General features: G+C 35.7%; 1 protein-coding gene and 2 long non-coding RNA genes across 4 annotated transcripts in view; 1 reads left to right on the forward strand and 2 right to left on the reverse strand.

Moving 5' to 3' along the window:
- The window catches only part of LOC148128145 (uncharacterized), a 230,148-nt gene that overhangs the window by 11,247 nt on the left and 205,711 nt on the right, over nucleotides 1-13,190 (reverse strand). The gene's annotated exons all lie outside the window — the stretch shown is intronic.
- Nucleotides 1-13,190, reverse strand: part of GAS2 (growth arrest specific 2) — a 148,215-nt gene that overhangs the window by 9,645 nt on the left and 125,380 nt on the right. The gene's annotated exons all lie outside the window — the stretch shown is intronic.
- LOC148128146 (uncharacterized) lies at nucleotides 2,078-5,211 on the forward strand. Its single transcript, XR_015741371.1, has 3 exons — nucleotides 2,078-2,182; nucleotides 3,875-3,930; nucleotides 4,428-5,211. It is a non-coding gene; the product is annotated as an uncharacterized LOC148128146 (long non-coding RNA).

Below are 13,190 nucleotides of genomic sequence, written 5' to 3' on the forward strand. Positions count from 1 at the left end.
TTTAGCTATGTATAGAAATGGGATGGATGGATAGATGGATGGACAGGTGGATGGATGAATATAACAAAATCCCAGGCCATGCTACCAACAGCAGGTGGGGGGGGGAACTTTCTCACCACCCAAGAAACAAAACAGGAATAACAGAATCAAAATAAAACCAAATGGCTGCGCTTTATTTTTCCTAGTTATTAAAATCTCCCACTCCCAAAAATCCAGATAAAAAGGTTGCCACAAATAGCAATAGCATTTAGATTTATATGCTGTTTTTGTAGTGCTTTTACAGCCCTCTCTAAGCCATTTACAGAGTCAGCATATTGCTCTCAACAATCTGGGTCCTCATCTTACTGACCTCGGAAGGATGAAAGTCTGAGTCAGCCTTGAGCCTGTTAAGATTTGAACTGCCAAATTGCAGGCAGCCGGCAGTCAGCAGAAGTAGCCTGCAGCACTGTGCTCTAACCACTGCACCCCCATGGATTTTGGCTTTTTTGCCTTTGAAAAAAGGGGCAAGAGGCCTGCACTGCTGGGCCATAAGCTCTGCCCCTTTTGTTTGAGTGATGAGTGTCGCCCACCTGAAGGAAAGGCTGGAGCTCGCACCCCTGTAATATGATGCCTTCAAATCTCAGGGATGCCTTTGAAAGTGATTCTTAAAATCAGGGCAGAGCAGGGTTGGTGGTGTAAGTCATTACTAGACATTTCTGCAGAGTTAAAGCATTTCTGTTAAGGTATTGATTTAATAGCTGTCCAGGCTGCTGCAAACACTCCGACAATTTCCTAATGCAAGAGCCACTAACGAGAAGTCCTGTTTCCTTTTTCTTTTAAACTAAGCAATGATCTTCCTCCTCCCACAGCTACATATGAACCAACATCAGCAAAGGCTAGGGTTTTGTTCTTGATGCATAGTCTGGAGATCCAGCCTGCTTATGAACAATGGTTTGATTTTTAAGGTAGAGACATAACCCCACCTCCAGGCTTAAAAGACCCATTTTAGGTTTTTTTTTCCTCCCCCCATCCTCATTTTCTCAAATCAAGGTCAATGCTCCCAACCTGGGAGCAATTTTTCCCAAAACACATTTGCAAGAAGAACAAGGCAGGGAGTAATTGTGTTGAACTAGTTGCTTCCAATTAGAATTGGCCTAAACACTGTACAGACCTATTTGGCTGTTACTCAGGGTTATGCATGCGAAGGTTGCTTTGAAGATGTAAATCAAAATGGCAACTGTGCACTGGAACCACTCTGGGCTGCAGGAACCGCAGCTTTCAAAACAGGAATGACAGATTGAACTAGCTAGAAATTTTAATTAAACCTTGTAAGGGAGAACTCTCCAGCAAGCTGAGCCTCAGCTGTGTGGCTGCCCTGGCTTGGATGAAGTGCCGTGCCAGTAAGCCAGAATGAATTGAGAAAGTCATCACATCCTTAGAATGCATTAATTCTGCTCCCAAATAATGACAACGTTTTTGAAGAGACCGAGATGGGAGGGCGGGGGGAGGGATCAGGCAGCTTTAAAAATGACAGAACATATAGCACAGGATACAAAGAAGTGTGCCCTTGGTTGCTTAGCAATGTGAGAATAATGCAAAAGAAAAAAAAGAAAAAAAGAAAACCCCAGAAACTAAGAGGCCTTTTGTGCTACACTCTTGTGAAGGGTTATGTTATGTACTTCTCTTCAATATTTGTGGTAAATTGCCAAAGCTCCCTGAATAAAAATTCCCTGCAAACATAAAACATTAATGAGAAAAATGCAGGATCACTTTTTCTTTTCTTCTAGGAGATTAAAAAGGATGGTTTGTTTGTTAGAAGACCCTGTAGCTTTTTAGAATGTCTGGTTCTGAAATCTTTTTAAATTGTAAACAAAAGAGAAGGGCTGGGGGAAAATGTTCATACATTTTTCTTAAGATAATCTAAGTGCATTTTATCAATTTCAAACAGACACAAGATCAGGGCTACATGTTATTGCAACTTTCTGAAAAACTAATTACCCAGTTAATCTAAGCAAAAGTAGGTTGGGTGCAAAGAAGTCAGTGAAAAGCCAGTATGTTTGTATGATCTGTGGTCCTTTCTCTCATCTTCTTAGGTGTGTTTATGGACTGGTGGACAGTTGATTTGGCTGGAGATACTTTTCCTGAAACAGTCAGATGGGCATCCTGGATATTCTTCTGAGTTGGAACCATCAACCCAAAACAGGTAGCTTCATTGACTTGGAAATGCCAGCACTGGCCGTTTGACCAGTTCTAACTCCTCTATAGGAAGAGAGCTGGCTTTGAGGAAACAAATGCTAGGATTACAGGAATGTTCTGACCCAAACCTGGTTCCAAGAAAGCAAACACAGGCAGCAGTACAACCTTTTTATGTTTCAGCTAAGAATTCTGTTTCTTCACAGATAAAAGGCTGCTTCCAACTAATTAGCTCCAACAAGAGAGAACCTTGCCAAGTTTTTGCAAGTCTGCCAAAACACAACAGATAAGAAATAGTCTTCAAATACCAACTGTAATGTCCACGAGGCTGAGTTCAAAACATTTTTGCCTTCTGCAAAGAAGGTTAATTTCACAGCTGGCTTTTATCTTCTTGAACTAGGGGCCATTACCTTGCAGCCTTACTCCCAAGTTGCCTTTGCTGTTATAATTGTTCTTTCCTATGAGTAATCCTGTGCGCACGCTCATTTGGCACAGGCTCCTCAGGAACCTCCTCATCACTGCTGCCAGCCCCCACAATCTCTGAAGGCAGCAGTCCACTCCCTAATGGTCCTGGCCCTTCATCTGAGTCTTCGTTCTCTTCAGCTGTCTGCACCTGCTGTCGGTTAACCACAACAATGAGGCTCTCTTTGCACACAGGTGAAGAACTATAGTTGTAGCAAAAAAAAAAAACAACAACAACCTGGTAGGCACAAAGAGTTGTATTATGATGGTTACAGAGAATACATCTTGTTTCCTGATTCAGCTTTTAAAAAAAAATCCCTGTGGTGTCATAATCTGAGGTACCACTTTCATTTGTATAGATATGATATGTGATACATGGTCAGTTCTGATGATGCATTAATATGAGTGCTGAGCACTAGCAACAAGATCCCTTCAGTAGTGACTCAATAAGATTGAATCCATTTAGTCTACATGTTGCTTCCACACTAAAATTTATACCTCTAAGATGGTTTGAAGTAAGATTAAAATTAAATTCAACATTGACTATGGCAAAATATTCAGATAGTCCTCATACAGCTGCTGTTTGCCTTTATAACAGTGATGAAAAATAAACTTTTGAATGCCTTATTTGATTGCAGCTTTTTAAGAAAAAAATTAAATTCAACTTGTACTACTATAATTATCCTCTTTATAGGATCCAGACATTTGCCTCAGGAGCATAATAGGTACGAGGAAGAACTTTATTTTATTTCATCCTTGTATCGTTTAATGAATAAATTGTAAAGCGATTCTATTTTGAAACCCATCTAACTAATGAGATTGCTATAGTAGTAACTTTTCATGGAAGCATTTTTATATACAATATCAAATCAAAAGGTTCAAAAAACACATTGTTTAAATATGAAGATATGGAAGTCATGTAGCTTTAATGGTGATATGAAGATAAATGATCTGTGTTTAGTATTAACCATCTTGGCTGCTGTGTGTTGCCAAATGCAACATGGAAGCATTTAGACAAACCTTGCTGAGATCCTTAATGTAAGAAATCTGAGTACGTTGAATGCCTTTATGTTCATCAGTTTTATATCTTTCTCTTTAAACTAGAAGACCAGAAGAAGAATGAAATAAAAAAGGAGACTTTGGCAAAGTGTTTGGACCAGAAATGTGCTCTAAATGCCAGAAAAATACTGATTGTTGTAACAGAATATCTGGGAGCTTTTATCCTTCTATTTCCTTTCAGCATGAACAACTGGATTCTGGTGTAGAATTTGGCCTTTTGACAGGAAGAAATATCTGGTGAGTAGCTTTCCTAAGGAAGAGTTTCAGAGTCTCCATCTCAGTTCTAACAGGATTTAAAAAAAACAAGAACAGAGAATCCTGGTACGCAACCCCTCCTTGACTTAATATGTTCATATATTAATGGGACAGCCAAATCTTTTACCTCTCCTCTTCCCCAATACATGCTCCATACATAGCCATCCTGAGACTATTCTCCACTTATTTATTAATTTCTATTAATTCAATTTGTATAGCTGCCCATCTCAATGTCATACTTCCATTCCAAAGGGTGCTATTCAGTTTTCTTTCTGCATTTTAGCTTATCTATCTACCTACAGGATCTCTACCTACCTATACCTATCTGCCTATATTATCTATCTATCTATCTATCTATCTATCCAATTATCTATCATCTATTATCTGTCTATATCTAACTATTTATCTCTAATCTATCTATCTACCTACCTACCTATCTAATATCCTGTTTTTATTATTATTATTATAATCAACTCAAGGTGGCTAACATATCTAATACTCTTCCCTCCTCCCATTGTCTTCACAACAGCCCTGTGAGATGGATTAGACTGGCCCAAGATCACCCAGATGGCTTTAATGCCTAAGGTGGGACTTGAATTCATGGTCTCCTGCTTTCTAGCTTCTATACATACTGGCACTCTATACGTTTGTGCTTGCATGCATATCCATAAAGGATTGAAAGACTATGCAAGTACAAGTCACCTGCAGAAACAAATATATAGGTTTTCAAAAGTGAAGCTTTCTTTTTTTCAGCTCTAATTTATAAAATGTTAAAAAAATAAGGGAACCTTGGATGTTTTTTTAAAAATAAATCCCTATTAACTGTACTGATTTATTTATCAAATGTACATACCATTTCCTAGCCAAAGGATTGTATCCAAGGAGGTTTTCATCACCAGTTTTAGCTAGGGCAACTTAAGTCAACTGCCCAAACAAAGAAGTGGAGAAACATTACAAGCGGGTCCTTTTCTAAATTCATAAATTCAATCCAACTTGGAAGAGAATTTGGAAATTTCTCGTTTATATCTCCTTTGAGATGAATGCTTCTGAAAGAATAAAGATTATTTTGGAAGGTGAACCAAATGAAGCTCATGAACATTTCTAAGGGGAAAAAAAAAACCCTGTTTTATTTCTAGACGCTCACTGCAGAGAAAGATTTATGGGTTATTAGGAGTAGCACAAAATGGGGGTGGGGGGAGAAGAAATGAACCCCCATAATGACTGCTCAAATTTATTTATTAAACCATTAGAACTAAACATCACATGCAGGGTGCTTCTTCCATTACTGAATAAAAAACAAAAATGTCACAAAGTATTTTCCATTTGAATTTCTTTGAATCCTGTTCTTTCTTAATACAGTTGAACATCTCTTTAACCTTTGGCTTTCTGCTAAACCCCTTTCTTGTTTTCAGACCTAGTTATTTTTATCTTCTTCCTAAACAGACCTGTTTTATTTAGGTGATAAGGGAGCAATTATATATAATAAACTGTATAGGACAGGAAGGCCTGGAGGAACGTTGTCCATCGGGTCACGATTATACAACAGCTTTGTTCCCTATGCCATCTGTCCAGTAAATTCACAAGATTCATTTTTAGTATTTAGTATTTATTTCATTTGTCAATCACTTACAAGATACAGGTATAAGAATAAACATAGTTTTGAATACATGAGATAGATACTTATAAGAAAAAAAAAAGAAACAATAGGACAGGGACGGTAGGCACAATTGGTGTGCTTATGCACGCCCCCTACAGACCTATTAGGAGCAGGGTGAGGTCAATAGTAGACAGTCTAAGGTCAAAGTTTTTGGAGTTTGGGGAAGAAACCAGAGTCAGGTAGAGTATTCCAGACATTGACCACTCTGTTGCTGAAGTCATATTTCCTGCAATCAAGTTTGATGCAGTTTACCTTAAGTTTGTATCTATTGTGTGCTCTTGTGTTGTTGTGGTTAAAGCTGAAGTATTCATTAGGACATTGGAGTAGGTAGGACATTGCAATATATAATTTTATGTACTATACTTAGTTCAAACCGAAGGCGGAATAGTTCTAAGTTGCCTAGGTCTAAAACTTCAAGTCTGGTGGCAAAAGGTAACGAGTAGAGGAGTGGAGAATTCTTCCTGTGAGATGTTTCTGGACTTTCTCAATTGTATTAATATCAGATATGTAATGCGGGTTCCAGACTGATGAGCTGTATTCAAGTATTGGTCTAGCAAATGTTTTGTATGCTCTAGTTAGTACAGTGATATTACCGGAGAAGAAGCTACACAGGATTAGATTAACAACTCTTGATGCCTTTTTGGCTATGTAGTTACAGTGGGCTCTAGCACTTAGATCATTTGAGATGAGTACTCCAAGGTCTTTGACAAAGTTTGGATCCTCAAAAAGGTCTTGACTATTCAGCTTGTATTTTATTTTCTGATTTTTTTTTTGCCAATATGTAAGACAGAGCATTTATTTGTTGAGATTTGAAGTTGCCATTGGTTTGACCATTCTGATACATAGTCAAGGTCTTTTTGGAGGGTAATAGTATTGCCTGTGGTGTTGAATAGCTTTACATCTTCAACGAAGAGAACGCAGTTGCTCTTAATATGATCACAGAGGTCATTTATGTAAAGTATGAAGAGAGTTGGTCCTAAAACACTGCCTTGGGGGACATCACTGTTGACAGGTACAGAATTTGATAGGACACTCCCAATTTTGACCATTTGTTTTCTGTTTGACAGGAATGCTTCTATCCAGTTATGTAGGTGTCCAGAGATACCATAAGGTTTTAGTTTTAGTAGTTTGTCAATTTACCACTGAATCAAAAGCTTTACAGAAGTCTGTGTAGATTGCGTTTATTGCTTTGCCCTGATCGAGTTGTGTAGTCCATATGTTTTTGCAGTGTAAGAATTGCAGATTACAGGATAGTTTTTTTCTGAAACGAAATTGTTTATTAGAGAGTAGGTGGTTTGTCTCTAAATGGAGGATAATGGATTGGTTAATAGTTGATTCCATGACTTTACAGGTGACGCAGCATAAAGAGATTGGTCTGTAATTTTCAACTAGGCTGGGGTCTCCCTTTTTGAAGATGAGGATGACCGTGGCTTGTGACCATAGTTTTGGCAAGGAGCTGGTCCTGAAAGATTTTTCAAAGATTATGCTTAGAGGTTCGGCTATGGCAGTGGATAGCTTTTTAAAGAAGTAGGCACATATTCTGTCCGGTCCAAAAGATAGGGATGGTTTTAGATTGCGTAGTGCTTTTTCAACAATGTCTTCTGTAAAATTGATATGTATTAGATCATTGTAGTTGCCTATGGTTCGACTAAGAAGTACTGGGCTTGATCCGTTGCTGTTTACAAATACTGAGCCAAAGAATGTGTTAAAGAGGTTGGCTTTGATGGTGTCGTCATTGCAGTCTTTTCCATTATGTCCTTCTAGGGGTGGGATAGACCTTGAGTCTTTTAGTTTGTTGTTTACAAAATTGTAGAAAATTGTAGAAAGCACCATGTACATTCGAATTAGACTGTGATGTTTCTCTGTGTCATAATATATGTGGGCATATGCATAATTCTGTATTATTTAGAGCTGCGGTGGTGCAGTGGTTAGAATGCAGTACTGCAGGCTACTTCTGCTGCTGCTTGCCAGCTGCCTACAATTTGGCAGTTCAAATCTCATCAGGCTCGAGGATGACTCAGCCTTCAATCCTTCAGAGGTTGGTAACATTAGGATCAAAATTTTGGGGGACAATATGCTGACTCTCATTTAGAGAACGCAGTAAAGCACTGTAAAGTGGTATATAAGTCTAAGTGCTATTGTTATTAATAAATATCTCAGAAAAATGGAGTTTGATTACCTTGTAAGAGGAGAAAATATTGATAACTACCAGTAACAACAGAAATTCTCCAGAGTTTTATTTCAATCATTTAAAAATATATAATTTTCTTGAACCATGACTCACCATATTAAAGTTCATTCTAAAGATTTTGGAATCAGCATCTCACTGCTGTGATCTATTTCAAAGTTAGCTTCAACAGGTGCCTTTGCTGATCTTTGCTTTCATCTCATATTTGAAGTTAGTTGAATAGGTTCAAATAAAGAGTCATGTGATATTCAGTTTGAATGAAAAATAGGCAAGTTTATTTTATATAAAACCAATGTCTATCTAGGAGCACTGATAATTAAAATAATCCCTTAGAATCTATATGTTTCTCAGACATCGATTAAGAAGAGCTTCAGTTTTGTAAGATTTCTTATTCTGATCACGATTCTGCATTTGTTAATGGGCATGTTTCATTCATTATAAAATTATTTAAACTAGCAACATCAAATAAATAAAATGAATAAATAACAGGGATCACGTCTGCTCCAGAGAGAATTGGGGACTAATGCACACTTTCTGCATGAACAAGGCATGAAATCACTTTTTGGCTTGCTATAATCATATACCCTGGAGAAAGAGAAGGAGGGGAAGGAAATTGAGAAACAGGCTTTTTATAAAAGTCTCAAAATGTTATATGACTCTTTTCCTTTCCTCTTAGTAAATCATGGTGAGCGACATGACATAACAAGTAACTGCCTATACAAAACAAGAAATTAGTTTGAACAATAGCAGTGCTGTTTCGGAAAAACAACTTTTTAAAAAATCAATCAAGAAAATAGCAAAGTCAATTGGACTAAATCCAAGTCATACAAAAAAACATTAAACTACAATTCTCTTATATTTTTGCTTTCGGATCTAAACTTACAGCATTCATGTTATAGCTACATAAGTCAGGAATCTTTTTCTGGTATGGAGTGGAAAGTTAGCTAGTGAATCAAAGGCAACAGATACAATTTACTGTGTATGATACTAACCAAGAATCATAGCACAATATAAAAGGTAAAATTGTATACCTCTGACAAACATGCTGTATTTATTGCTATAGACAACTAGCAAATGTGCAATTATTCATATGAATTTCAAATAAATTTGGTAGGTATATTTACAAAGAGGGGCATCAGTTTTAAATAAGTATTTCATATTGTTAGATTGGCAAATTAATAAGAAGTCCATCAGCACTGACAAAATCACAATCAGTCAATTGCAAATAGCAGCTTTATTTGGAAAAACTTGTGATAATACCTCAAACATTATACAACATCAAACACCTGCCTTTCCCAGATCCTGTTTAAGCATCTGACTTATTCTGTGACCATCTATAATAAATCTGTTGTTGTGTCCATGTAGTTTATTTATTTATTATATGTTGTCTATTTTACTCTGCTAATAGTCTCTGGGTGTTCCAAGAAGCTGAATTTTTTTTACCAATATTAGTGATTAGAGCCTCGGTAGCGCAGTGGTTAAAGTGAAGTACTGCAAGCTACTCCTATGCAATTTGGCAGATGAATCCCACCAGGCTCAAGGTTGATTCAGCCTTCCAAATTGTTGGGGGCAATATGCTGACTCTGTAAACTGCTTTGAGAGGGCTGTAGAGTACTATAAAGTGGTATATAAGTCTAAATGCTATTGCTATTATCATTACACACATACTGTTGCCCATTAATTCATAATATCAATACCATGTTATTGTTAATAAACATTTCTCATTCCAACTTCAATTATTCCTTGGTTAATGCAGGGAATTTGGTCACATTTATATGAGGTTATTATAAGCCTAAAATAGGCATATTCCTTATTCCTTTCACTATCACGATCTAAAAATTGAAGGTGAAAGATTATGGCATAAAGCAGCTATGGTTGCACCAGTGGTTATCAGCACACTGGGTGCTAAAAAGAAAGTCTTGAATGGCAATTAGAAAATCTACATTTTGATAAAATGTCCATCTGTCAATTACAAAAGGCCACGTTGCTTGGAACCACACATATTCTAGGCTGCTACATTACAAAATCCTGAGATTTTGTTTTGGGAAAAACTCAATGTGTATGAAGGCCAATATCAGCTAAAGATCTAGCAGCTGTAATTTCAAATTGTTATGGATACAACAATAAGGCCAGATTCAGTCTAAATATCTGTTTTACTATGCAGGAAGCCTTAACATTGGAAAGTTTGAAAAACAAATTTGGTAATGATAGAGGGAGAACTGACAGACTCTATCGATATAAGAAAAGGAACAAGACAAGGGTGCCCACTATCACCTCTGTTGTTTGTGTTAACTTTGGAAGTGCTAAATAGAATTATTAGAGATGAAAAGAATATAAAAGGGATGAAAATTAAAAAGGAAGAATTTAAGGTGCAAGCATTTGCAGATGATCTGGTTTTCATCTTAGAAGACCCACTAGAAACAGCATCAAAATTGATAGAAAAGATAGAGACATATGGAAAGGTGGCTGGTGTGAAAATAAATAAAGATAAGACAAAGATCTTGACAAAGAATAGGCTATCAAGACAAAAGGAACAACTGGCAGACCTAATGAAAATTCAGGTCACAAATAAGATCAAGTACTTGGGGATATACTTGACAGGAAGATGCAGTACACTAAAAGAGAATAATTATATCAAACTTAAACAGCAGATAGCGCTAGATTTGGTGAAATGGGAAAATTTACAACTGTCATTAATAGGGAGAATATCAACAATCAAGATGAATATATTGCCCAGAATTTTATATTTGTTTGAAACAATTCCAATTAGGCTTGGAAAAGACTACTTTGAAGATTTAAATAAAATTCTGTTAAAATATATATGGCAAGGTAAGAAAGCGAGAATAAAGTTAAAACTTTTGCAAGATGCTAGAATAAGAGGAGGATTTGGTTTGCCTAATTATGGGGTTGTATTACCAAGCTACAAATTTGATGTAGGTTAAGGAATGGATAACATTAAGAAATACTAGATTGTTGACATTAGAAGGACAAGATCTGTTGTTGGGGTGGCATGCTTTTTTATGGTATAAAGGAACTAAAACACAGGGGTATTTTACAAGACATTATATGTGGGAGTCTCTGTGGATAAACTGGGTGAAGATTAAAAGACAATGTTATTTGAAAATTAATAATATTAATGTATTTAATATTTGATTGAAAATACGAGATTATATACAATGTAATTGTAATTGAAGACTACGAAATGGAAGCACAAAACAATTTGTAAACCAACCGGCACACTGTCTGTATATATATGGAAGATGGCTTGATATTTTTATATTTTGTTTGTTTATGTTTGTTTTAAAAACCAATAAATTTTTTTTAAAAAACCCCAAATTTAATTAGTCATAGAAGGGACCACCATCCTATTCTGATCTGCTATTAAGTAAGAGGATGGAATATTTGAAGTATGGTAGTTCCAAGGAAGAGTCAAGCAAGTCCACATTTTATCATCAAAGCAAACTCCACTCAAAATCTGCTATGGTCTTGCCCTTTTAATTCAATTAGATCTTCAAGCCACATGAAAAATCAATGTTGCTTTTCTCAGGTAGTGTAAAAATACTCCTGTTATTATAATGGATAGGATAACCAGATATCAAAACCCTTTATATCAACAATATTGTATTTTCTAATGTTTTACCTAAAACTGAGAGATCTTAAGTAAAGCTGATTTAAAATTAGTAAAATAGTTTACATTACAATTTTTTTCTACTATTTTATGCTACCATACCTCCCTTTCTTCCCATTAATTTGCATTTAACTTTATAAATTAAACACATTTAACAAACATTTAATGCTTATATTATATTCACTCCTTTCATGGTATCCAATTGGCTTGTAAGAAAAATATACATTCGTTGTTCTAGTGCAGGAATCAGCAATCAAGCATTAGATACCACCGTGATAGTTTCAAGCAATGCTATGGGTAGAATAAGCAAGAGAGATGAAAATAATAAAATGTCCAAAAGCTTAAGCAAAGTCCAATGTGAGAACAGAGATAATGCATAAAATCTGGATCATTTTATTTATGTTTCTTAATTTATTTAAATTGGCAAATAGTGGGTTCTGTTCTAGGATTTCAGAGATCCTAAATTGCCAATTCCATCCAATCGCAAAGATTTGCCTAGGTCTGGTTGGTAAATAATGATGTGTTCACCAAAAGGCCTATTGCCAACACTTGGGTTGAGGGAACAGAAATTTGAATGGGAAAAACAGTAAAAGTCCATCTTTTTTCCCCAAGTGTTCCAGTGATGATACAGAACATAGGTCAAATTCCCAGTTTATCTATCTGAAGTTCTTGATCATAACAAAAATGACTTGGAAGGGATTCATTTGTATGAGCTTTTTCAATATGAGATATCATTAATTGAGCACATTAATTGAGCACCAACAAAAGTTGTGTGATTTTTTAAAAAAATGTTTTTAATTGTTCCTTCATATTTTTCTTTATTCCTGGGAATCATCTGGACATGCCCATTCATTTTTCTTCCTAACTTTTTTCAAAACAGGCTTGTTGTTGTCTTATTTCCAGAACTGTGAAAGAGTGGCTGACTTTATATATAAGGCAGGACTAGAACTCAAAAGTATTCTGCTTTCTAGCTTGAAGTCTTAAGCCATTGTACAAAACTGCCTCTGTTTTTTTTTTCCAGATTGCCTTTCCTTCAGAACAGACATTCTAGGATTTAGGGGGTAAACTGCTATGCTTACTTATTAGTCACAGTGCAAAAATAACAACTATCATATTATAAATTAACGTGAAAACTTTTAGCCTTACTCATTTAAAACACTGCCGGGGAGAAAATAGATGGGGTAGAGTGAAAATTTCCTTTTTACACAGAAAAATGTTATCTGAAAATCCTCCCTACTTTGGAAAATATATTTTCTAAAGATTGTGAGGGAGAATACAAACATCATTCCAAAGGCTATTTTGAAGTATTACTTAAAGAAACTGATATTTTAATGTACATAGTGATAGAAACTGACTATGGTATCATAGGTTTGTTTATCTTAAAAAGTAATACCCATTATATAATATGAACTTTTGCATATTTTGTCAAAGGTGTTGCTAACTTACCCTGCATTCATTTTTGCAGTTAGACTCAATTATTCCCACAAGAGAGTTCATTTTACAAAATTAGTTTCCCTTGAAAACGTAATAGTTTCATAGATAACATAAACAATACAGTTAAAACTAAAGAATATGGATTAATGTCAAGGTTTTGGAATATTCAAAAAAGGAAAGTTCTGCAATAACCTTCCTTATCACTAGCATTTTTTGAAGTACTTCATCATCTGAAAATGCAATTCAGCCTGGAAATTAATCCCTGGAATCATTTTTAAATTTTATTTTACATTCTGTAAATAAAATAACTGGCTTTATAACTTTCCCTGAAAAAC

The sequence above is a fragment of the Pseudonaja textilis genome, chromosome 1 (genome assembly GCF_049901715.1).
Source record: "Pseudonaja textilis isolate UNSWEBS1 chromosome 1, rPseTex1.2, whole genome shotgun sequence".
Lineage (NCBI taxonomy): Eukaryota > Metazoa > Chordata > Lepidosauria > Squamata > Elapidae > Pseudonaja > Pseudonaja textilis.